The sequence below is a fragment of the Cricetulus griseus genome (genome assembly GCF_003668045.3).
Source record: "Cricetulus griseus strain 17A/GY chromosome 1 unlocalized genomic scaffold, alternate assembly CriGri-PICRH-1.0 chr1_0, whole genome shotgun sequence".
Lineage (NCBI taxonomy): Eukaryota > Metazoa > Chordata > Mammalia > Rodentia > Cricetidae > Cricetulus > Cricetulus griseus.
Window position 1 is genome coordinate 16,509,734 of NW_023276806.1, and position 25,591 is coordinate 16,535,324.

At 41.2% G+C, this 25,591-nt stretch overlaps 1 long non-coding RNA gene across 1 annotated transcript; it reads right to left on the reverse strand.

Moving 5' to 3' along the window:
* Nucleotides 1–9,271: 9,271 nt before the first annotated feature.
* On the reverse strand, nucleotides 9,272–21,393 carry LOC103158624. The gene is made up of 3 exons (XR_003481302.2): nucleotides 21,245–21,393; nucleotides 20,774–20,928; nucleotides 9,272–11,307 (listed from the first exon to the last, which is right to left on the reverse strand). It is a non-coding gene; the product is annotated as an uncharacterized LOC103158624 (long non-coding RNA).
* Nucleotides 21,394–25,591: the final 4,198 nt, after the last annotated feature.

The following is a 25,591-nucleotide window of genomic DNA, read 5'->3' on the forward strand; positions in this document are numbered from 1 at the left end:
CTGAGAACTTTTGGGGAGTGTGCCAAATGCTTCAGTGGGTAAAATGCTTGCTGTGCAAACATGAGGACACAAATTCAGATCTCATCAACCACATAGCAAAACAGACATGGTGGTACACAAATGTAAGCCTAGCACTGAAGTTGGGCTAAGGGTAGACAGGGTCACTGGGGTCTACTGGTCAGTCAGCACAGTCAACACATGGGCTCTGGGTTCACTGAGAAACTCTGTTTTAAAATAATATGGATAGCAATTGAGATCTGGGTCATGCTGTTTTCTAGAAGTGTATATGAACAGATATAATCATATTAAGCAAATTAAATCAGTCTCAGAAAGACAAATGTATGTTTTCTTTGATACACATCGCCTGACTGCCTATAGAGACATATGAGAAACAAACAAGATATGGTTATATGGCATAGAATCATGTATAATTGTAAGACCTCCGGAAGCTCAGGCCTCCAGAATCTTGTCCCAGGACTGTGGCCACCCCAATCACCATGAGGAGGTGGAAACTTGATGAAAACAGCAAGAGGCTTTAATGAATGGTGGATGTTTGTACAAACGGGCTCTCTCAGCATGCAGGCTAGAGAGCAGCCCCATCCCCCAGGCACAGGCGTTTTTAAAGGCAAAAACCATAAGCTTAGAGAGGGGCCTCAACTCTCTGTCCATTGGATACGTGACCAGAGTCATGGGTTCCTAGGAAGCCCTTTGTCTTGAGGGGAGGCCTGGGAATCATATAGACTCCTGACCCCACCTGTTGTAAAACCTGCAGACCTCAGGATGTGCTAACTAATGGTAGCTATCTCTTTGTTTCATAGGGACAAATTAACAATAATAATTGTTAATTATTGACACATTGGCTGGTGGGCAATCTGTTTCCTTCATGAGACCCTCAGGGAAGGGGCATCTGGGAATTCTTGGTACCAAGTTATCTTATGGCCTTGTAAAGGAGTAATTGCTGGTGGCTGGCAAATTCCAGGCACTAAGTCATATTAGTAGCCTTGGTCAGTTTCTGGGCTATATTTCTTTGCTAATTTTTAAGTCTTTCATAATGAATATGTGCAATGAATATTCTGAAAACCATTTGTCATCAACAAAGAACAATTTAAAAGTAAGAATTCTGACAAGACCATGGAAATAACTTTGACAATTTAGATAAGTCAACTACTTTCTGAAAGAAAGCATAAAGCACTAACTCACTATATTTGTTATTCTTGGGTTGCTGCAACAAAACACTTGGCTAAAGCAATTCAAGGAAGAAAGGGTTTACTTTGGTTCACAGTCTAAGGGTACTGCCCTTCATGACAGGGATATCATGGTGGCAGGAGTATGAGGAAGCTGGCCATGTTGCATCCATGGTAAGAAGACACAGAGGGATGAGTACTGCTGGTTCAATCCATTGATCCTGTTTATTTAGCCAGAAACTCCAGATGATGGCATTCTCTGTCCACAGTTAGGGGAGTTTTCCTCCATTAACCCAATCTAGAAACTCCCCCACAGATATACCTGAATGTGTGTTCCCTGGGGAACTCAAGGTTTTGTCAAGCCAATTAACAATCATCATGATTAACTGACATACTCTATAAGGATAAACAAGGTCACCAGAATTATATCTGCTCAAGAAATTAAATTTAAAGTTTTTTAAAAAATCTAAAAGCTACTTGTAGCCAACTATAAGGGTCCAGCCCCCAGTCAGCACCAGGGTATGTAAAGAAATCCACAAATGTGGGGAGAGCTAGACTTTTCTATGTGAGAGGAGGGGGATAAGAAAACACAGACACTTTCTGGTGGTAACGTTCTCTTTACTTCATATTGAAAAGTCCTTTCTGAAAAAATTCTGTATATCTCATCCCAATGCTCTATTCACAGCATCTCCCTAATTAGTTCTATATCCTTCTCATTGCTCTCTGTGTTGAATCTTTGCTGCTATGTTTCTTCCTCTTCACCCCTGTTGCTTTCTGCTGTCTCTGACCTTCTGCCTCCTCACATTGCTGCTGCCTCTGCCTTCACTCTCTCTGCCCCACTGCCTTCTCCTCTGGTTCTGCTTTCCTACAGCGCAAGTCTGGACAATTATAAGTTACATTTTCAGAGCCCAACACCTTCTCAAGCCCCAAGATAAGTCTCATAGTTTCTCTCAGGCTAGGAAAGTCACAATGACCAGGAAGTGAGCAAGTGGTCTTGCATGTAGCTGTAGGTTGGTGAGGGTTCCCAGGCAATATATAAACATTTGGCTGAACCTTGAGGTTGGGGAGAACATGCAGAACAAAGTGGCTTTAAACTCTGGCCTTGAATCAGCAAAACAACACCTGAGGAAATGACCTATGTATTTGTCTCCAGGGACAACCAGATAGTTTCTCTAGGAGTAACCAGCCTGCTTTGAATTTGGTATGAAGCCTGTGTTAGCTTGTCTGTGTGAAAGCCTGTTTGTGATTGAAAATCCTATGTCACTCTGAGTAATATAAAATATCCTAGTAGTATCAAAATTACACAGCCTAAGCATCATCTTCCTGATGTATGTGTGCTGAGCAAGTATGAAACATACCACCAAAGGGCTGTGGAAAGAACTGTTCTTATAGGGAGGCATAGCAATAGTACCTGAGAAAGTTACAGGAATAACCATTTAGTCATCAAAGCACTGGCTCTGTTAAGACATGGTTCACAATAGTTCCTGGTGAGTCAGCTTTGTCAAGTTTGACTTTTCAACACTAGTTGTCACTGCTGTACAGTTCAATGGCTATCTGCAGCTACTTCTCTGGATCCAGGAGGCTTTTTATTACTTCACATGAAAAGAAGAAATAATATAAATTCTACAGAGTTCTTTCAGGTAATGCAAGAGGAATCATTTCCTAATTCTTTCTATGAGAACAGCATTGTTTCAATACCAAAGTCAGTTGAAAAGCAATACAAATTAGAGAAACCATAGACCAACATCCTTTATGAAATTAGATGCAAAACTCCATGACAAAATGTCATCCAGATAAACCAGGAATGCACTAAAATATAGTACTTACATCAGGCTTGATTTATACGAAGGAAAATGGCTGAAGCAAAAACATATAATTCACTACATTGAAAGCTTAAAAAGACAAAATAAAATAATGGGTTTTGCAAACAACTACATAAAAATCCTGACAGGGAGGTTCAGCGACCATGCTGGGAGGCATCTGACACTAAAGGTTTCCTTGCCAGGTCCGAGATTGGCAGTGAGACCTGACACACCCAGACACTGCTGAGGCCCCGTTGGCAGTTCCACCTCCATCCACCAGCCCAGGTAGGCCAGGGGCTGTCTCCTGTTCTGGTTCAGTGGGATCTGACACACCTGGACACTGCCTAGGCCCTGGTGGGAGTTCTGCCTCCATCCACGACAAGAGGACAGACATCAGAATATTGGAACTGTTTGCATCTACCAGAAGGGAAGCTTGGTCCCATACCCAGCAGGAGAGGAAGAGACTCCTGCTACACCCACCAAAAGAAAGGATGAGAAGAGGTCAAAGAAAAAGCACATTCAACAATAGAAAACCCAATATGACACCACAAGAGTCTAGGAACCATACACCAGTAAGACCTGAACATCACAATGCAGATGAAGCAGAAGAGAATGACCTTAAAAACATCTTAAGGAAAATGATAGAGAACCTCAAAGAGGACATGAGAAAATCCCTTAAAGAAATGGAAGAAAATACAAGATATCAACAAATCTCTAAAGGAAACAGTTCAAGACCTAAAACCCGAGATAGAGACAATAAAGAAAGCACAATCTGAGGGAATTCTGGAAATAGAAAAGCTGGGTAAATGATCAGGAACAACAGAATACAAGAAATGGAAGAGAGAATCTCAGGAGTTGAAGACACACTAGCGGAAATAGAATCATCAACCAAAGGAAATCTTAAGTCCAGCAAATCCCTAACACAAAATATCCAGGAAATATGGGATACCATGAAAAGACCAAACCTAAGAATAATAGGTATAGAAGAAGGTGAAGAAATCCAACTCAAAGGCACAGAAAATATATTTAACAAAATTATAGAAGAAAACTTTCCCAACCTAAAGAAAGACATGCCAATAAAAATACAAGAAGCCTACAGAACACCAAATAGACTGAACCAAAATAAAAGGTCTCCTCGCCACATAATAATCAAAACCCCAAACATACATAATAAAGAGAAAATATTAAGAGCAGCAAAGGAAAAAGGTCAAGTAACTTATAAAGGCAAACGTATCAGAATTTTACCTGACTTTTCCATGGAAAATCTGAAAGCCAGAAGGTCCTGGACAGATATTGTACCTACACTAAGAGACCATGGATGCCAGCCCAGACTACTATACCCAGAAAATCTTTCAATCAATATAGATGGAGAGAACAAGATATTCCATGACAAAACCAGATTCAAACAATACATATCCACCAATCCAGCCCTACAGAAAGTTCTGGAAGGAAAACTGCAACCCAAGGAAGTTAACTACAACCAGAAAAATATAAGCAATAGATAATCCCACCTTACCAACAGCCAAAAGGAAAAAGGGATAGAATCCCACACATAATTTTGCCACCATCACCAAATCAAAAACAAACAAGAATGAACAATCAATGGTCATTAATATCCATCATCATTAATGGTCTTAACTCGCCTATAAAAAGACACAGATTAGCAGAATGGATAAGAAGACAGAATCCATCCTTCTGCTGCATACAAGAAACACACCTCAACTTCAAAGACAGATAGTACCTAAGAATTAAAGGTTGGGAAAAGATTTTTCCATCAAATGGACCCAAGAAAAAAGCAGGGGTAGGAATCTTAATATCCAACAAATTGGAGTTTAAACTAAAATCAATGAAAAGAGATGAAGGAGGTCACTTCCTACTCATCACAGGAGAAATCCATCAGGATGAAGTCTCAATTCTGAACATTTATGCCCCAAATACAAAGGCATCGAAGTTTGTAAAAGAAACATTACTAAAACTCAAATCACTTATAAAAGTACACACACTTATAGTGGGAGACTTCAACACTCCACTGTCACCACTGGACAGGAACACCAGACAGAAACTTAACAAAGAAACAAAGGAAATAATACAAGTTATGGCCCAATTGGATTTAACAGATATCTATAGAACATTCCATCCAAATACAAAACAATTTACCTTCTTCTCAGCACCACATGAACCTTCTCTAAAATTGACCACATACTTGGCAACATAGCAAACCTCAACAGGTACAAAAAAACCAAAAATAACCCCCTATTTGTTATCAGACCACCATGCTTTAAAGTTAGAATTCAACAACAACATGAATTACAGAAAACCTACAAACTCATGGAAATTAAGTAACACCCAATTGCACAATTCCTGGGTCATGGAAGAAATAAATAAAGAAATTAAAGATCTCCTAGAATTCAATGAGAATGCAGACACAACATACCTAAATCTATGGGACACTTTGAAAGCAGTGCTAAGAGGAAAGTTCATAGCGCTAAGTGCCCACATGAAGAAACAGAGAATAATCACACTAGAGAATTAATAGCACAACTGAAAGCTTTAGAACACAAAGAAGCCAATACACTCTGGAGGAGCAGATGCCAGGAAATAATCAAATTGTGGGCTGAAATAAATAAAATGGAAACTAGGAGAACAATACAAAGAATCAATATAACGAAGAAGAGTTGGTTCTTTGAGAAAAACCAGATAGGCAAACCTTTATCCTAACTTACCAAACAGCAGAGAGTGAACATGCAAATTAATAAAATCAGGAATGAAAAGGGGGGCATAGCAACAGACACAGAGGAAATCCAGAGAATCATCAGGTCATACTTCAAAAACCTATATTCCTCAAAATTCAAAAATCTAAAGGAAATGGACAATTTTTCTTGACAGATTTCACTTACTAAAATTAAATCAAGAACAGATAAGCAAATTAAATAGACCTATAACTCCTAATGGAATTGAAGCAGTCATCAGAAATCTCCAAACTAAAAAAAAAAGCCCGGGGCCAGATGGCTTCAGTGCTGAATTCTACTAGAAATTCAAGGAACAGATAATACCAATTCTCCTCAAAGTATTCCACACAATAGAAGCTGAAGCATCTTTGCCAAACTCTTTTTACGAGGCTTCAATAACCTTGGTACCCAAGCCACACAAAGACTCAAATAAGAAAGAGAACTACAGACCAATATCCCTCATGATCATTGATGAAAAAATCTTCAAGAAAATACTGGCAAATCGAATCCAAGAGCACATCAAAGAAATCATCCACCATGATCAAGTAGGCTTCATCCCAGGGGTGCAAGAATGGTTCAACATACGAAAATACATCAATGTAATCCACCATATAAACAGACTGAGGGAAAAAAACCCACATGATCTTCTCACTAGATGCCAAAAAAGGCTTTGACAAAATCCAGCACCCCTTCATGATAAAGGTCCTGGAGAGTTCAGAGATAACAGGAAATACCTTATCATAATAAAAGCAATATACACCAAGCCAACAGTCAACATCAAATTAAATGCAGAGAAACTCAATGCAATCCCTCTAAAATCGGGGATAAGACAAGGCTGTCCACTCTCTCCATACCTCTTCAATATTGTCCTTGAAGTTCTAGCTAGAGCAATAAGACAACAAAAGGAGATCAAGGGGATACAAATGGAAAAGGAAGAAGTCAAACACTTACTATTTGCAGAAGATATGATAGTCTATATAAGAGACCCAAAAACTCTACCAGGGAACTCCTACAGCTGATAAACACCTTAAGCAAAGTGGCAGGATACAAGATTAACTCAAAAAAATCTGTAGCCCTACTATATACTGATGACACATTGGTGGAGAAAGAAATCAGAGAAACATCACCCTTTACAATTGTCACAAACAACATAAAATACCTCAGGTAGCACTAAACAAAAAAGTGAAAGACCTGTACCAAAAGAATTTTGAGTCTCTAAAGAAAGAAATTAAAGAAGATTCCAGAAAATGGATAGATCTCCCATGCTCTTGGATAGGTAGGATTAATGTAGTAAAAATGTCAATCTTGCCAAAATCAATCTACAGATGTAATGAAATCCCCATCAAAATCCCAACACAATTCTTCACAGACATTGAAAGAATAATTCTTAACTTTATATGGAGAAACAAAGGACCCAGGATAGCCTCCCCCTCAAAAAACCTGTACAATAAAGGAACTTCTGGAGGCATCATCATCCCTGACTTCAAGCTCTATTACAGAGCTATAGTCCTGAAATCAGCTTGGTATTGGCACAAAAATAGACAGGTAGACCAATGGAATAGAGTTGAAATCCCTGATATTAACCCACACTCCTACTAACACCTGATTTTTGACAAACAATCCAAATTTATAGGATGGAATAAAGAGAACATCTTCAACAAATGGTGCTGGTATAACTGGATGCAGATATGTAGAAGACTGCAGTTAGACCCAAGCCTATCGCCTTGCACAAAACTTAAGCCAAAATGGATCAAAGATCTCAACATAAATCCAGCTACACTGAACCTGTTAGAAGACAAAGTGGGAAATACCCTTGAATTAATTGGTACAGGAGACCACTTCCTGAACATTACACCAGTAGCACAGACACTGAGGTCAACATTTGGTAAATGGGACCTCCTGAAACTGAGAAGTTACTGTAAGGCCTAGAACACAGTCACCAAGACAAAATGGCAGCTCACAGATTGGGCAAAGATCTTCATCAACCTCACATCTGACAGAGGGCTGATCTCCAAAATATACAAAGAACTCAAGAAGCTGGTCTCCAAAACATCAAACAATCTAATTAAAGAGTGGGGTACAGAACTAAATAGACAATTCTCAATAGAGGAATCTAAAATGGCTGAAAGACACATAAGAAAGTTTTCAACATCTGTAGCCATCAGAGAAATGTAAATCAAAACAACTCTGAGATACCATCTTACTCCTGACAGAATGGACAAAATCAAAAACAACAATGACAGTTTATGTTGGAGAGTATGTGCAGAAAGGGGAACACTTCTCCACTGCTGGTGGGAGTCCCAACTTATACAGCCACTTTGGAAATCAGTATGGCGACTCCTCAAGAAAAAGGGAATGAGTCTACTACAAGATCCAGCAATTTCACTTTTAGGCATATACCCAAAAGATGCACATTCATACAACAAGAACATTTGTTCAACAATGTTCATAGCAGCACTATTTGTAATATCCAGAAACTGGAAGCAGCTTAGATTCCCCTCAACTGAAGAATGGATATAGAAAATGTGGTACATTTATACAATGGAGTACTACTCAAAGGAAAAAAAAACAATGGAATTTTGAAATTTGCAGGAAAATGGATGGAACTAGAAGAAACTATCCTGAACAAGGTAACCCAATAACAAAAACACAAACATGGTATGTATTCACTCATATGTGGATTTTAGACATAGAGTAAAGGATTACCAGACTACAATCCACACTGCCAGAGAAGCTAGGAAACAAGCAGGACCCTAAGAGAGACATACGTGGTCCCCTGGAGAAGGGGAAAATGTCAAAATCCCCTGGGGCACGAACCCACGACCCTGAGATTACGAGTCTCATGATCTACGGACTGAGCTAGCCGGGCTGGAAGCAGGAAAGTTGCCGGGATGCAGTTTTAACTTGAGTTCCGCTCCTAGTGTAGTGGCAGATCAGTGGGCAAAGCTGTGTGTTTTTGCGCATCGGTGGGTGGAGATACCACATGTTGGTTTGAGTTACCCCAATATATTTTATATTGTTTTTATCTATTGTGAAGGCTGATGTTTCGATGATTTATTTCTTAGCCCATTTATCCTCTATATATAATAGGGCTACTGATTTTTTGAGTTAATTTTGTATCCTGCTACTTTGCTGAAGGTGTTTATCAGCTGTCGGAGTTCCCTGGTGGTTTTTTAGGTAACTTATGCAGTCATATCATGTGCAAATAATGAAAGTTTGACTTCTTCCTTTCCAATTTGTGTCCCCTTGTTTTCCTATTCTTGTCTTATTGCTCTACCTAGAACTTCAAGTACAATATTGAAGAGACATGGAGAGAGTGGACAGCCTTGTCTTGTTCCTGATTTTAGAGGAATCATGTTGAGTTTATCTCTATTTAGTTTGATGTTGGCTGTTGGTTTACTGTATATTGTCTTGATTATGTTCAGGTGTGTTCCTGTTATCCCTAAACTCTCCAAGAACTTTATCATGAAGGAGTATTCGATTTTGTCAAAGGCTTTTTCTGCATCCAGTGAGAAGATCATGTGTTTTTTCTTTTTCAGTTTGTGTATATGTTGGATTACATTGATGGCTTTTCCTATGTTGAATCATCCCTGGGATGAAGCCTACTTGATCATGGTGGATGATTTTTATGTTGTGTTATTAGATTCAATTTGCCAGTGGTTTATTGAATATTTCTGCATCAGTGCTCATTGGGGATATTGGTCTGTAGTTCCCTTTCTTAATTGTGTCTTTGTGTGACTTGGGTACCAAGGTAATTATAGTCTCCTAAAAATTGTTTGGCAATGGCCCTTCTGCTTCAATTGTGTGGAACATTTTGAGGAATATTGGTATTAGCTGTTCTTTGAACTTCTGGTAGAATTATACAAAGAAGCTATCTGGCCCTGGGATTTTTTGGTTGCGTGAATTTTGATGACTGTTTCTATTTCATTAGGGGTTATAGGTCTGCTAAAATTGCTAATCTGTTCTTGATTTAATTTTTGTTAGTGATATCTATCCAGAACTTTAACCTGTTTTCGTCTCTATGTAAAATTTAATATGCAAAGAAATGTTGTTTTCTTTTTTGAATTTTTCTCCTCCCCAAATCATGTTTTTTTTGGGTAGCTGTGGGATCAAGTCTTTTTTTTTTTTGGGGGGGGTTGTAGCTAAGAAACAATTCCAGCCCTTCGCAAGGAGACATCTTGTTGATGCTGGTGTTCTTATTTCAGTCCGGGGCATTGCAGATAACAGTCCTTTTTCATCCTAGCTTGATGTTGCCTTTGTGGCCAAAGCTATTCATGCCTAGGGCACATTAAAGTAGAACAATTCTATTTATGGACCTAAGTGACTAGTATTGATTATTTTCCTTATCAGTGGTCCATATCCTCTGTAGATGTTCTTAACCATGTCTGACTTCAAGTTGTAGCTCTATAGACCTTACTTAGACCCCCATATTCATATTTTATGTAAACATGCACCATACAGATGAATTCTGAAAATCTGACCTAAGGCTCTGAATCTTAGTCTGAGAAACTTTGTGGGGAATGCTTGGCTGAGTCAGGAACATTCCTGGTGCATGAACCTGAGGACCTGATCTGGACACCCAAGCACACATGTAAAAACTAGATGCAGCAATGTGGTGTAATGCCAGTCTGGGGAGGCAGATATAGGCAGATCCTTGAAACCAGTAGGCCAGCCAGGCTAGCCCAAAGTGAACTCTGGTTTCAGTGAGAGACCCTGTCTCAAAAACTATGGTGGAAGAGTAATGGAGGAAGATTTGGACACCTGTGGCCTTCACATCCATGTACCGACACAAGCAAGCACAAATATACAAAGGAACTCACACAGAAAGAGAGAGAGCAGTGATGGGAGAAGAAATCTGGTGTGAGCATCCACTGCTTGGTAGCAGAGTGATAGGTAAAGTAAAGTAAAGAGTCCCAGAATGAAGACAATGAATTTCCTCAACAAACTGCCAACTGAACACAAATTGAGAGCAGAGTACCAGAAAGAGGAGGGATAGACAGACTGTCACATACTTGTGAGGGTTAAAGCATTTCTCTCACCATAACACTCTCTTTGGAATAAATTCATACCAGATAAAATGGAAAAACTACCTTTGTAGATCCCATTATGAGAAAGAGCTGAGATATTTTTACAGTTGTAAACTGTGTATACAGACTGCAATTCAATTCTGAACATCCAAGTCAGGTGGCTCACAACCATTTAGAGCTCCAGCTCCAGGGAATCTCACTTTTTTTTACCAGCCAATACAGATATGACATACATACAAGAAAATAACACATTCTCTCTCTCTCTCTCTCTCTCTCTCTCTCTCTCTCTCTCTCTTCTCTCTCTCTCTCTCTCTCTCTCTCTCTCTCACACACACACACACACACAACTTCACTTAAAAAAATTTTTTAAAAGAAGAGGACATAGATAATATGCTCAATGATCCCCTGTTGCTCCTCGTCATCTGGGCCTGTTCCTTCTCCATCTTCTCAGTCAAATGTTTCACATGCTCCTGGTCCCATTTCTCTTTCTCTTTCATCAGCTGATCCTTCTTCTGTTGAGCTTCCTCCAGTTGTTTTGCTGTAGTGTCTACATCTTCAGCTTTCACTAAAAGGAAAACCAAGAAGGAAGGTGTAAGTGCATCACATATTGCTCTCTTCTTTCTCACCTGCTTCATAGCAGTCTGTTACGTGCAACTCCTGCGCTTGGTGTGTGGGGCTGTGAGGGTAAAGCTGAAGCAACAATGGAGACCCCAGCAGTTATACGTGCCAAGATTGTGAGATGTCCACTGATGTAAGCTGGAGTCATTTAGTGGACATTGCCCTGGAGAGAGCCCTTGTGTCCTGTAAACAACAGGGTCCTAGAGGCAGGGCCTGTAGGCTTATGTTGTCTAGAAAAAGCCACCACATCTACTTGATGTTGAACATGAAGCTAAAGGATTCCAATGTTGCCCTTCTAGGTTCAGTCTAGCTTTGGTATGTTCTGTCCCTTCTATCCCCCCGAATACTGCAAATGCTGAAGTTTCTTTTGCACCATTGTAAATTACAGGATGCTTTGAGTCTCAGGTGAGATGGTGGACTTTTATAAACTGTTAGAACTATAAGATTATGGGGAATTTTGAAGTTGGTCCAAATGCATTTTGTGGTCTGGGTAGAATATTATGGTTTGAAGGTAAATGTTTATCCCAAGTGTGGTAATATATTATTTATGATTTATGATTATTAAGGCAAGCTTGAGGATATAGAAAGCAAAGCTAGCCATAAGGCACAGAGCCAGACAGTGTTGATACCTAACTTTAACCCCAGCAGCTGCACTAGCTGTCATAGAGCCAGATGGTGGTAGTACACACTTTTAATCCAGAACTCAGGAGACAGAGGTAGATGGGTCTTTGTTAGCTAGAGGCCACACTGAGCTACATGAAATTGATCCAGTTTAAATAAAAACAGCTCCCACAAAGGTGGTCTCAGCGCTTGTGTTTACATGCCTTTAATCCCAGCATTAGGGAGGTTTATAAGACAGGAGCAAGTTCTCAGAGCTGGCATTCAGTCTGAGAATTAGTTTCCAGCCACGTTGAAGAGAGCATAGCAGTCTGAGTTTTGGTGGAGAGCATGGTTGCTCTGATGTTTTGTGGAGACAGGATCAGACCTTTCAGCCTGAGGCAGAAGTAAGAGCTAGTGGCCAGCTGATTTGGCTCTCTGATTTTCAGATTGAACGTTGAACCCCAATGTCTGTCTGTGAACTTTTATTAATTTGTGTTACACAGAGGCTCATGTATTTGAACACTTGGCCCCCAGTTTGTGGTTCTGTTGGGAGATTTGGAAGTGTTGGGAGGTCATTAGGACCTGATTGGTAGAGGGTGGCCTTTGAACATTATTGCTAGCCTTGCTCATGCCCCCCTGCTCTTTGCTTTCTGGTTAGTCATGAAAAAGCCACAAGCTCCTTCCACTATACATATAGCCATAAAGTCCTCTTTTCCTGTCATAGTGGACTGATGTCCTCTGAACTGTGAGGAAAGTCAATCCTTCTTCCTTGCATTTTTGCTGCCAGTCATTCAATCAGTGATGAGATGAATACAAAGGAAGAACCAGTCACAAAAACCCAGAGTTTGTGTGAGTCTACTAATTCACATGACATTCTAGATGTAGCATGTAGCGTGTGGTCCAGGCTGGGCAATGAGCTACTTCTGGAGATGGATGGGGGAGATATGCAGATGCATACATTTGTTTAATGCCACAGAACTAGATACTTAAAAATATAAAGAAAAAGCTTTTTTAATTTATAATAATCAAAAGTCAATACATAAAATATAGATACTCTTCTTGACCTTAAAGGCCAGTAGAAACTGCATGTCATTGCATGACCGTTTTAGCAATACTTTAAAGTTTATTAACATATAAATTAAATTTATATATTACTTCATTTCTACTTCTAGGAAAGGAACCAGTTGTGGTAAACTAGGAGTTAGATATAACAGTGCATTCCTGTAATCAGCACTCAGGAGGCCAAAGCAAGAAGATCATGAGTTCAAGGTCAGCCTGGACCACATGATGAGCTAAAGGCCTGCTTGTGCTATAAAGCATGACCTTGTCTCAAAAATAAAAGCAAACAGACAAAGTAACAACAACAAAAATGATCCCAACATCTAACTGTGAGGTTAAATTCTTCACACTCTCATGCAGGAAGGAGTGTACTCTTGGGACCAAGCACAGCTGTGTTGTGTCATTCACCTCTTTTCTTCCCAGTCAGTTTGTTTGTCAGGTAGGATTTGACTGTGTGTTAGAGATGGCCATCACTACCACAGGCTGGCTGCAAGATGTCACAGAGGTTTCTCAGAGCCTCCTGGTTAGCTATCAGTTGACCTTTCCCATTCTCAATAAGGCACATGAGGCCTGGCATGTGGACCTCTGCAGCCATTGTGCAGCCTTGTCCCCTGTCTCTAGTGGGACAGGTGAGATTAGCTGGAATCTTGTTCTTTCTCTCAGAAGGTAGAGTTATGAAACTCTAAAAAATCACAACAGTGTTGTGTGCATCAGAGTCAGAGGTAAAGGAAACCTGCATAATTTTAGAATCCCAGAAATGTAATATGAAAGTGACAACATTCTACTGCTCACACAACACAAATATTCTGTTGAGTTTTGCATTGAAAAATTTCCTTATTAAAGATTTTTCTAGACTTCAAATGGAAAATAAAATCTGATTTAGAGAAATTATGTTATATTAAAGCTTATATAATTATTCAAATATTCATTTATTCACTAGTCTACCATTGTAGTGAGTAAGACCCATGGAGTTAATGCTTCATTGTTTCATGCATGCCCTTACAATGATTTCTAGGTATTATAAAATATATTCATTCTATGTACCTGAATAGTTATATCCATCTTGTGGCCAGAATTTCTAGAGATTATTAAAAGTGTTGTTAGGTACCAAAAATTATCAGTGAGAAAGTTTCTCAGGGTCCAAACCCTGGGCTCCATCTTTCAGAAACCTGAACCTCCATTGTATTGCAGATGCTGGCTAATTGCTGCTGGATGACATAGCCTCAGTGAGGAATGTCTCCTAGTTTGCCTTAGAACAGGTCTAGACCCTGAATGTGCCACAACTATGCTGAGAACTCTGTCTATGTGCTTAGAGACTGTTTAGGTGACTATTGAATTAAAAGAATTACTTGATATCATCTCTATTACATGATAATAGATGACTTCTGGTTCTGCCCCTGCCCTTGGAAAACTATTTAAGTGGATCCTTCAATAAACTGTGGCTTTTTCGGTCTGCTGGAAGCCCTCCTGAGATGATCTGGTATTTCCTGTCTCATCCTTAGTGCCATTGGGTACTTAGCTTCCCCAGGTCCATACACCCCCACTCGATATCGGACCCAGGACTGTATGGCTGGCTCCGTGCGAAGTCCCAAAGACAGCAGTCTGGAATAATGTGTCCACTCTATCTATCCTAGTAGTTATTCTCACATGGCAAATAGTCTGTATCTACAGAATTAATTACATTGCCATTCCAACAAGTGAACCAACATAATGTGTTTTTAGCAAACTTTGTGGAAGTATTGGACAGTGTCTTTTCCAAAGAAATGGCTGCACAAGAGCAGTACATTGAAATTTAAGCTTTGTTATCTATGAATGAGCAATGAATAAAAACCGTGTTTAGTGTCACAGCAAATGTGATTAAACTCAGCTGCGCAAATACTGGATATTACAAAGCACAACTGTGAAGTAAATAGCAAGAAATCAGGGAGCTGGTGGTTCAAAGCGTTACTTCCTGACAGACTCCTTAGGTTTTCTGTTTAGTTTTCATTTGGGAGAGAAAGGAGAAACACAAAGAAGAATCTGAGAGCTGAGGAGAACAAAGCTATCAAGGGAGAATGTGATGGGTGAGAATGGTATCTGGACTGCGGTTCTGGTTTCCAGAAGATGGACATTTGTCTAAGGACCTGGGGTTGGGGAAAAGGTAAGCAGCCTTAGTCCTCAGCCTTGTGAGCTGTTCACTACAGTATGGGTGCTGACTCCGCAGGGGAGGATTACAAAGTAAGTGGACATGAGGAATGAGCCAACCTTCCAACCGAAGGAAGAAATTCACGTGGCAGCCAAGATCAGATGTGTGATGACCACTGTCCTGTCCTTCATCTTTCACTCTGGGTTTCAGCTATGACATGAGGTTCCCAGAAAACAACCACAACTGTGTCAATGAACCTACAAGGACTTATTAGAATTCGTGTGAATGTGGAGATCTGATTGTTATTAATCTGGAACCAAATTTTCATTGGTTCTCCTTAGCTGCCCCGTGGCCTTTTATTCTCCATCATTGTGGTTGACTTAGGCACCTTGTGACTTTTAACTAAAATTCTTTCTGGAACGTACAAAGAGAACCCTAGGCTCACCACTGTAAAGGCTAGAATATCATCAGATTGCATCGGAGGGTCTATAGCAAGCTCTCCCAATTTGCTATTGAAGGGACCAGCTCCCCATTTCAGCAGCCATAACAGCCGAACACGTGCTTGTCTGACCTTGTCTCGGTCACTAGGAAGTCAGATGCCTGCCTCGTGGCAAGGGACCAATCAGAAGTTAGCAGGTGGTACTATGCTTTACGGCTCTGTGTGTGCTTTACAGACAAGTACACAGCAATGACGCGCAGAGCATAGCAAGCACCCTGGGAGGGCCTATGGGCCATAACAACCAGTTGACAAATCAACACAGAGCAACCCCTGCGAGCCTGGAGGCACACCAATCCTGAGCCTGTGTGTACCCCTAGACACTCACCTTATGCTGCCCTATAAGATCTCTATGCAGACGCTTGGAGCTGTCTTTCCTAGCCATCCACCATGGTGGGTGGATGAAAGACCCGAGCTAACATGGGGTTAGCTTGTTAAACAACTACAATTAAAGCCTCTTGCTGTTTGCATCAAGTTTCTGCCTCCCCCTGGTGATTGGGGTGGCCGAGGTCCTGGGCTGAGGTCCTGGGGGCCTGAGCTTCCAAGGGTCTTTCATTTGGGGGCTCATCCTGGATTTGTGACCATCCCTCGCTTGAGTGGAGTCGATCTTGGAGGTAAGATTGATCGAGCTCGCAATTTATTTTTTCAATGTTATGTCCATGTTTGTCTTGTTATATCTCTTGCTGTTTTGACTTGGAAGTTTTGCCTTCGAAGGACTTGTATTTGGTAATTTGGAACACAGGGGGAGACAGATGTGTCCTGAGGCCCTTGGACAAAGGTCTGAGGGTTGTTTGATTTGGACCACAGGGAAAGCAGACGTGCCCCAGAGACAGACGTGCCCTGGGCCCATTGGTCCTGTCCTGGATCAAAGTCCAAGGGTTGTTTGTAATTTTGGTTTGGGCACCATTCTAGTTTGCCACACGGTTTGTCCTGTCTGTTGTGTCTGTCCTTCTGTTTTTTCTGTTTGTGTCCATTTCTGTTCACCCCATGGTTCAACAATTAACCACCCCCATCCCCGGATTCCACTTCAACTGTGATCGGCAGATGTGCCCGGAGAATCACAGACTGCTGCCCTGAGGACACCTAGGAGGTACGGATGGAGGCCAAGGACGCTTGGACCCTCCTCAATTAGTGGCGATTGTAGCCTCTTGGTTCTCCCGCCGTCTGCCTGACGCCATTGCTTTATAAGCGGCATGGACAGATTGGGTTGGTGTCTGTTCTTTTCTGTCTGTTCTGTCTCTGTGTGTTTTTATCATTGGTTTTCACTTCAGAATTCACCACGACACCCCGTTTCCTTGAGTCATGTGGCGCCACACTAGGTAACTTTCTTATTCAATCTTTGTTTTTGTATCGTTTCTGTAAAGCCTGGAGGGTTGGAACAGGCTGTATGAATGGGCAGTTGAGAGGTTTATTATCTGTGTCATCTGACCTGTTGCAATCCACACACTGCCTGCATGCTTTTCGGTGCTGTGTCAGTTTTGTGTTATCAGGTCTGCTGTTTCTGTTAACTTTGTAAACTGTGCTGTCTGTCCAAGTTTCACAATTGTGCTGGGTGTTTGTTAAGTGTCTCTCTCTGTTCTTACTGCCCACGCACGCGGCATGCGTGGGTCAGGGGTCTTTTCTTGCCCTGAGCATGTGGCATGCGGGACAGGAGTTCCTCTGCCATGTGCCATGGGTTAGAGTGTGCTGCGGTGGAGTCCCCTGAGGCTGCGGCTCTGAACTTCAACCACTGCTTCGGCCTGCACAGCTGGGCCTGGCCGGTGCAGATGAGTCTGTCTTTCCATCCTCACTTGCCAGTTTGTGAGGCATTCGAAAAGGGATTCTCTCTGCCCCAACTGCCATCCTGCCGTGGGTCCTGGCTTGTGGCGGGATTTTCCTTGCCCTGAGCATATGGCGCAGGGTGGGTGATCCAAAACAGAATGGCCTTGAAGTTATTAAAAATCATAAAAGGACTTTGATAAGAGTCTTTATGTTGGCTGAGAAATGAAAGAAAATATATGAGACTAAAGTAATAAAGAAGGAAAAGGAAAGAGAAATTTGTCTAAGAATGTCTAAGAAAATCAGAGGAATGAACTAACGGTATATAGAAAGTTATAGAGGGTCAAAGAAAGTCGTAGAAGGTCAGAGGAAAGTTGTCAAAGGTCAGAAAAAAGTTGTTAAAAGTCAGAGAAAAATGTAAACTTTTTGTTATGGTTTCTCATGTCTACAAATACTAAATTTTAAAAAATTGGTAACATAAGTTAAAATTTTAATGATATTAAGCTAATTCTATTTAAAAAGTTCTGTTTATTTCTCAAGTAAATATGTATGCTTGTTTTAAAATGTTTTTTTCCTGGCATAACCTAAGTTTTGTTACAAGCATACAGCTAAAACAAATGGTGCAGCCCTCCACATGGCAAGCTGGTCACACAGCTGACAGGTAGCCATTTTGCTGAAGCTGAAAAAAAGATACTTAAACCGCCATCTTGACTAAAGACCACATGGAAATTAGGAGGTAACATCTTAGAAACAAGTTTTTCAATTAGATTTAAAATGTTAATGCTTCTATATATTACAGAAAGACATTAAGGGATTTAAATTTTCCTTTTAAAACCAGTTTTTTAAATGTTTATGCTTTTTAAAAATGTTTTTTTTAATGTTTGTACTTAAAGAACTTCAATTTAAAATCATTTTTTAGCAAAGCCTGACAATGTAAAGTTCTTGTTTTATAAAAACTACTAATCGATTATAAGGTGCTACAGTTTATGTTTTCAGAAGTTAAGTTTAGGGTGTTGGTGGCGCATGCCTTTAATCCTAGCACTCGGGAGGCAGAGGCAGGTGGATCTTTGTGAATTCAAGGCCACCCTGTTCAACAGGGCAAATTCCAGGACAGGCTCCAAAGCCACAGAGAAACCCTGTCTCAGAAAGAAGTTAAGTTTAAGCAAGCAAGTAAAATATGTACATGTAGCTACCATTTAAGGAATATAAGGTAACTCTATGCATTTTTAAATTCAGCTATGCTAAGTTTCAAATATTTTACTAAGTTAAAACTGGTTACGGTCAGACTGAAAATTAATTACAGAAATAAGTCCTTACCTAGCCACCTGTGTGCTTAATGTGTGCTTAAGGCAAGTAACTAAACAGACAAACCTCTAAGGCTTCAGAGACCTGCAGAATATGACATTTAAAATGTTGTTTTAAAAGTTTATATCAGACAGACTGCCAGATCCTGACCATAACCCAAAGTCTCCAAAGAAGATTATGAGGCATCCCAGTTCCTGCACCTGGATGGTGACGACACTGACCAATGACCAGATGCTCAAATGTGGCACCTGCTGCCTGCCAGGACATGGCCAAGACTGTGGACAAAGCTGCTGGACACTGGAAATTTGATTGCACCCTCTTTGGCTAGACAAAACAAGGTCAGTCTTTTCCATGTCCCTCTTCCACAGAGAGAAAAAAACTCTCACCTTACAGGCTTGGTGAAGATTGCTGTTCTTTGATACTTCTGCCTCCAATGATAATGGAGAGACTTGGGTATAGCTAACTGTATATGGACTGGCTTCTAACTGACTTCTGTTTCTTTTTAGTAGATTCAGAAACTGTATAACATATACCCTTCTCAGATCTCTGAAATATTAAGGGTTGTCAGCTTGACAGCATCAGGCAGTCAGATCCACTATAGACTATAGTCAGCATGTTAGCTGATTAAGTAGGGGCTACCTACTGTTCAGTCACAAGCTCAAGGTTTTTAGGTTTATTTTGGTTGTCATCTAAGTATAAACTTAAAGGGCTTTTCATCAGGCCATAGGCACCTCTGTCCAATCCATACCTGGCTCTCTGGACAGAAGAAAAATGTACATGTTTCTAGCCCAAATCTATAGTTTTTGCTAGGACTCAAAATTATAAATATGTTCCTGTTGTTTGAACAGATCCAGATATCTGCTTTTTCTGTACTGTGGGCTTCAGTAAATAAATTTTAACTTCTGTTCTGAGTTTAAACATGTCTTAAACAGATTTCTGCTTCTGGCAGACACATCTGAGTATCAGTTGCTGACTACAGGCTGTTCCTAAGTAGACTGCGAGCCCTGGACTTGCTGTGGATGTGAACCAGTCCAGCTGATGCGGACATCCCGTTTCTGCAACAGGGTCTGCCAAACAGAAGCTCCTTATGGATTCCCCATTGCCCAAATTCCCTTTTATTTTGCTTTTGACTAGCATTTCAGCCTTCGTGGGACCCTAACTTTGTCCCAAAGTCAGCAGGAAGTAGCATGGGAAAGAATATGTTGCCCCTTTTCCCTGGTTGAAATGCTAAGTCAGAAGGTACTCCCTTACAATGGTATGCCAATACCTCTCACTCCCTCATGGGGACGCTGGAGAGACAGCAATTCCATGATTGGAATCTCCAAAAAAAATGGGGGAATGAAGGGACCAGCTCCCCATTTCAGCAGCCATAACAGCCGAACACGTGCTTGTCTGACCTTGTCTTGGTCACTAGGAGGTCAGATGCCTGCCTCGTGGCAATCAGAAGTTAGCTGGTGGTGCTATGCTTTACGGCCCTGGGTGTGCTTTACAGACAAGTGCACAGCAATGATGCACAGAGCATAGCAAGCACCCTGGGAGGGCCTATGGGGCATAACAACCAGTTGACCAATCAACACAGGGCAACTCCTCCAAGCCTGGAGGCACACCAATCCTGAGCCTGTGTGTACCCCTAGACACTCACCTTATGCTGCCCTATAAGATCTCTATGCAGATGCTTCGAGCTGTCTTTTCTAGCCATGGTGGGTGGATGAAAGACCCGAGCTAACATGGGGTTAGCTTGTTGAACAACCACAATAAAGCCTCTTACTGTTTGCATCAAGTTTCCACCTCTGCCTGGTGATTGGGGTGGCTGAGGTCCTGGGCTGAGATCCTGGGGAACTGAGCTTCCGGGGGTCTTTCAGCCATATCTGCCTGCCCCACATTGCCACCAATGCATTTTAAGAGGACCTTGATCTATGATTTTCTTTACTCTCCTGCTACAGAAATTTCATGGAACTTGACATGTTGGTACACTGTGTGTGATTAGGTGAGCTTGTGGTCCTGAGCCCTCAATCAGTCATAGTCAGCTCTAGAATAGACCGTATGTCTTATTCACTTTGTGTTTCTCACCTCAACACAGCATTTTCTCTCTTTGTCCTTCACCAAGGTGGTGGCTCTTCACCATGCATCACTTTCTGTGTCCCCTCTCGAAAATCAGCCACAGTCAGCCCTTTCAGTAGTAGCTCTGCTCCATCCTGATGATAATAGTATTTTTGTCTGTGCCCCTGTCACCAGAAAAGAGGTGAACACTGAGAAAGACAATCCCAATGCATATCTTGCCCTGTTTCAGCCACATGTCTCCTGCCTGGTTCCTAACTCAAACCGAGTGTGGTGGTTGCCTGGGAGACTGGCTACCCTCACAATACCACCCATCTGCCTCTCTGCCTCTGCCCCTGCCCAGGAGCTGCCTTTTCTAGTCACAGTAGTTCTAAAGAAAGTGAATTAATCCTGAAAATGCCATCTCATTTCTGCCCAGGCTGATGGCTTCATGTTTCTGATCAGAACTCCCCAGACCTAGCAAGAGTAAGTTCCCCTTCTTACTGCTCTTGCTGCTCAGCACAGGTGCACGGGCTTTGCCTTTTGTCCTTTATTTCCTCTTGCAATCCTATGAGGCTTTCTGGAGTTCCCCAAGTGAGCAAATGCTGATAATTCCTGTAACCTTTGATTAGGGTGAAGTACTGAGAAACTGAAACTATCTGGTCACTGCAGGGAATCAACAATTGTGTCAAAGTTCAGTGAGCTGTGTTGGGGGAGGGTTTGACAGGACTTCCCAACCAGAATCTTCAATATTTGGTTCATGAGATCATGAGCCCATCTCAGCCTAGACAGATGGGGGAGGGCCTAGACCCTGCCCATGATGATATGACAGACTTTGGGGATTCCCCATGGAGGGCCTTACCCTTTCTGGGGAGCAGAGTGGGGATGAGGTGGGGAGGGCTTGGTGGTGGATGGGGGAAAAGGGGAGGGAGATTGATCAGGGATTGTTATGTGAAGCAGGCTTGCTTCTAATTTGAACTAATAAAAAATAATTTCTTGGGAAAAAAATCATGCCGCAAGACGGAGCCCAAGCCTGAAATGATCTGCATGACCAGGAACAAGTGCAGAGGTTGGATAGCACAGCGATCCAGGATAGACCTGAACATGACTGGGGAAAAAAAGGCAAACAAGCACAGAAACAAAAAGTAACCAAACAAAAAACCTCAAGGCATTTCCTTGTGATATGGAATATTTTTCATTTTGTGGGCTGCTTGGAAAAACATAGATGAGGAATTCTTTATAGCCTAATCTTTATAGCCTAATTTCTGAAAGTTACAGACAAATGATGGAATTGCATATTCTTTCAGAGGTGTACTAAGTGAGGGGGAAGTGTGTCTTCCAACTCCTGACACCCAGTGCCTGGTTTGTAGGCTCAGTGCAGTCATGTGGTTGGGCCTTTTTTTCATAAGGAGTACCAGTTAAATGCTGATGTATTTTCTGTGACCATATATGCTAATGTCATAGCAGATATTGCCCTGAGTTCATAGAAATAAAGACAGAGGAAGCTTTTACCAGGCATCAAGTTATAACATCTAAGGAATCTTGATGAAAGCCCTGTTGACTCCTAAGCTGTGCCTTGAACCACCTTACCATGCTTCCTGTCTGTGTACTGAGTGAATAGCTATGACAACCTCATGGACAGACTGATTTCTAATAGAGTCTTCTCTTCCATGCTGAAGTCAGCCCTTTCTGACTATAATCATGAGGACAGAGGGTGCTGTCTCTAATGTGGTGCCATTGTGACTTTCAAGCTGGTCTCAGTACGCTGAAATTGAAACACGGGAGCTTCAAGTGGGGGGTGGTAAGGTTTAAAGAAGGATTTGAAGTCAGATGAAAACTTTCCTTGGGGCTGTGGTTTGTGACTCTTATGGAAAGTCACCATCATGAGTGGGATTTCTAAAGAAATCTTGATTCCTCTTTCCTGTCTCCCTATGTGACCTCATTCTCCATCACTGTGGGCCTTCTTGACATGATGGCATGTGCCGTGTTGCAATGTAACTAACATATTTTCAGCAGAAAATGGATTACCACTCTTGGATTTTTAGCTTCCAGTGCTGGCAACCAAATGAATCTATTTTATGTATAACATTACATCCTCAGATATTTTTTTATTTTTTCATTACAACAGCAAACTGACAGAGGACACACATATTCCTGCCTCAGTTCTTGCAGCTAGTCTCAGTGGTGGTATGAAAATGTTCAAGTATTTGTCTCTATGCTCCTTCTCCTTTCTTAATTGAGCCTTTATAAACATGCCTGGTATTCACACCAAATTTTCCCTTTCTCTATATTAAAGGTCAGAACTGAGAGCTGTCTTCTCTGATGATTTTGATTTGCTCTTTATCCTCACTATCCAGTTCTTTCCATGGGTCCCACAGATTTGGATCCCAAGAAGGGCTCCTCAGCACTGATCTAACTTGTTTGGATTCCTTTCATTTACATCCAGTCAGCTGCAAGATGTGCCAAGCCGGATCCTCAACTCACCCTCCTTTCTCTTCTACTTTTCCTGACAAATCAGGGGCAAATGAAGCAGATAGCATTGATCCCTGGCCCCACTCTAAGACCTCCATTACTTTGTCAAACTTACTTTGTGAAGACAGCTAAAGACAACTCAAAACAAAGACCACACAGCAACTACTGACAAATTTGCTTACAAACCCATGTACTGTGTGGTACTCTGCTGTTGCAATTACTTATTCTATCTAGTATCAGGAGTATCCTACACTTATGGGATGGACTCTGTCCATCAAAGAGGCACAACAGTCCATAGCAAATAGAGGGAGGTGTTTGGACTGGTATTTCCCTCCAGGTTACTCTGACTCTGAGGATCAGTGTTCAGGTGGTGAGTCTCATCCTCTTAGGGAGCATGTGATCACTTCTACACCGAGAGGCACAGCTTCCATCCTGCATGGATAAATAGAACCTTATAAAGATTGGATTTTCAGGCTGGGCATTGGTGGCACACGCCTTTAATCCCAGCACTCGGGAGGCAGAGGCAGGTGGATCTCTGTGAGTTTGAGGCCAGCCTGGTCTCAGAGCGAGTGCCAGGATAGGCTCCAAAGCTACACAGTGAAACCCTGTTTCAAAAACAAACAAACAAACAAACAAAAAAAGATTGGATTTTCAAGGTTACATGGATCAGTCTTGGTTTCCTGTCTCAGCACCCACGGAAGGGACTGTGCCATCAGGACTATGCCCAACCCATCTTTGCTTCTTTTGGTGCCTGTGCAAGTGACAATTTGTGTTATGTGACTTTTCTAAAGAAGAAATGAATGACTTTCATTTCTTTATAAAAAATGGTACAGATGACATATCAGAGAAATGGTCCCATCCAAGAATAGGGTGAACCAGTGAGAAGGTGACTTAAAGGCAGTGATAAGAAAGCCCACCATGGCCATGAGTAGGGAACACATATTTACGTTACCCCACATTCCACGTTCCACTGTGGAAACACTTTCATGAAATTTCTATAGTAACAGACAAAATAAGTCATAAATCAAGACACACCTCAAACATATTAGTTGAAACCCTAGGAGAGCAGGCTACAAAAATGTGGGGAATCTCTCACATACTATCAAGAGGATATTTTCAGATTTTGGGTTGATGGAAGTCAGAAGGCATGCTCCTATTTCAAAAGGACTTACCTAATTGTCCCAAAAATGTTGCATCACACATGGAGCTGAACCATGAATGGCTACTTAAGAGGAATAAGGAAACTTAACCATGCTTTGGCACTTAGCATCCCAGCCTACTCACAACCAGTGAAGTTTTGCTCAGGCATTAGCTTTGTAGGAGGGTTCATTCAGCTTCTTTTTGGGATCTTCAGTTTACAAACAATACTTTCAGGTTTGTACATGTCACTAAGTGTGCTGTCAATCATCAGATTGAGTGCAAATGAGCAAATGTATTCAGCACTTTTCATTCTAGGCATTGCCATTCTATAATTGAAAGAATTAAACACTAGCTATAAAAGTCCACATATGCCGTTACATAGATGGCACTATACATAATAAAAAATAGCTGTTCCACTTTGGAAATCAGTATGGCGACTCCTCAAGAAAATGGGAATCAGTCTACCACAAGAGCCAGCAATTCCACTCCTAGGCACATACCCAAAAGAAGCACATTCATACAACAAGGACATCTGTTCAACCATGTTCATAGCAACACTATTTGTAATAGCCAAAAACTGGAAGCAGCCTAGATGCCCCTCAACCGAAGAATGGATAGAGAAAATGTGGTACATTTACACAATGGAGTACTACTCAGAAAAAACAATGGAATCTTGACATTTGCAGGAAAATGGATGGAACCCAAAGAAACCATTCTGAGCGAGGTAACCCAATCACACAAAAAAAAAAACCAAACAAACAAGATATGTATTCACTCATATGTGGATTTTAGACATAGAGTAAGGGATTACCATCCTACAAATCCACACTGCCAGAGATACTAGTAAACAAGGAAGACCCTAAAAGAGACAAACTTTGTCCCCTGGTGAAGGGGAAAGGTTCACCATCACCTGAGAAAATTGAGAACATGGGAAGAAAGGGGAGGCTGCTACGAGAGTGAGAAGGGAAGAAAAGGAAAGAAGCAGAGGTCATGAGGAAGCAGAAATTTTGAGTCAGGTGTAGATTAGAAGAAAGGACATATGACAGGTAGGATTTTAGTTGGGGGGGTGGTAGAGGACGAAGGGAGGGAGAAGGGAACTGGGATTATGATGTAATTCAATCTTGTTTGTAATTCAAATATATATATATAATATATATATATATATATATATATCTGTTCAATATGTTGCTCAACCTCCTTTTATTTTGCTCTGTGGCATCCTAATAAAGCTTTATAACT